The sequence below is a fragment of the Triticum aestivum genome, chromosome 7B, assembly GCF_018294505.1.
Source record: "Triticum aestivum cultivar Chinese Spring chromosome 7B, IWGSC CS RefSeq v2.1, whole genome shotgun sequence".
Lineage (NCBI taxonomy): Eukaryota > Viridiplantae > Streptophyta > Magnoliopsida > Poales > Poaceae > Triticum > Triticum aestivum.
In genome coordinates, this window is record NC_057813.1 from 679481836 (window position 1) to 679482878 (window position 1043).

Here is a 1043-nt window from a genome sequence, read left to right on the forward strand (position 1 = left end):
TTCTAACATGCAGGTCGGCGAGGAGCCCCTGGACCGCGGCGGCATCGACAAGGTGAGGGTCCTCCTTCCTGATGCTCGCGTCGGCGCCGAAGTGGATCGGGGGGTTTGCCTGCGCTGCGCTGCGTCGCCGCATCCGAGGTGGTGATGAGCCAGTGCCAACTCGGTGTGCACGGGGCGCGGGGAGAGAGATCTGCTGCTCCTTGCCGTGCGTGGCCGCCGCCCACGTGCTCGTGCGCCATTGGCGCCGCTGCTTCTCGTGGTCGTGTGTGGCAGCAGGGGCCGCCGGGGAGCAGCAGGGGTGGGTGTGGCAGGGCAAGCTGCTGCTAGTGATCGTACGTGGCCTCTGGTGCTGCTTGTGCCGGCGGCTGCGGCCGGTGGCCGTGCGTGAGCACTGCTCCTGCTTGTCCCGTCTGTGCACACGAACTGTTCGTTGAAATGCCACATAGAGAGAGGAGGAAGAAGCTGATGCTTACGCGTGGGTCCCACCGGTCAAATTAACGGTCAAAATAAACATAGTTGACTTTGCCGTCACGTCAGCCCTGACAGGTGGGTCTAACATGTCATAAACGTGTTTAAATCGTCTAAACGGGCTATTTTTCAAAGTGGTAGTTTTTAGTCACAAAATTAGAAAATTTTGGTAGTTTTCGGTCAGTTTTTAAAAAGTGGAGTTCTTTTTTTTGCGGGGGGCCTTTTTGCGGGGGAAAAGTGGTAGTTCCGTGGGTCAGTAACCCCTAAAGTGGTAGTTTTTTGTCAATCACTCCAATATGTGTAGTCTATCCTATCCCTCGAGTAGCGGGCGCTACGGTAGGATCGTCACTGCTACAATGGGATTTGTGGCTGACAGAAATAGCGAGTTGTGGCGGGTAGGAACATACGCCTGTCACTGCCAGCACCATACCAGTGGCGGGCGGGCGGCCCTGGGAGCCTGGCCCGCCACTACAAGCCATTTTGCGACCGCCACTACTAAGCATTCCTGCAGTAGTGATGCCTCGTCGCCACACCCGACCATCCCTCTAAGACGGCACAGCTATCAGATTTTTTCG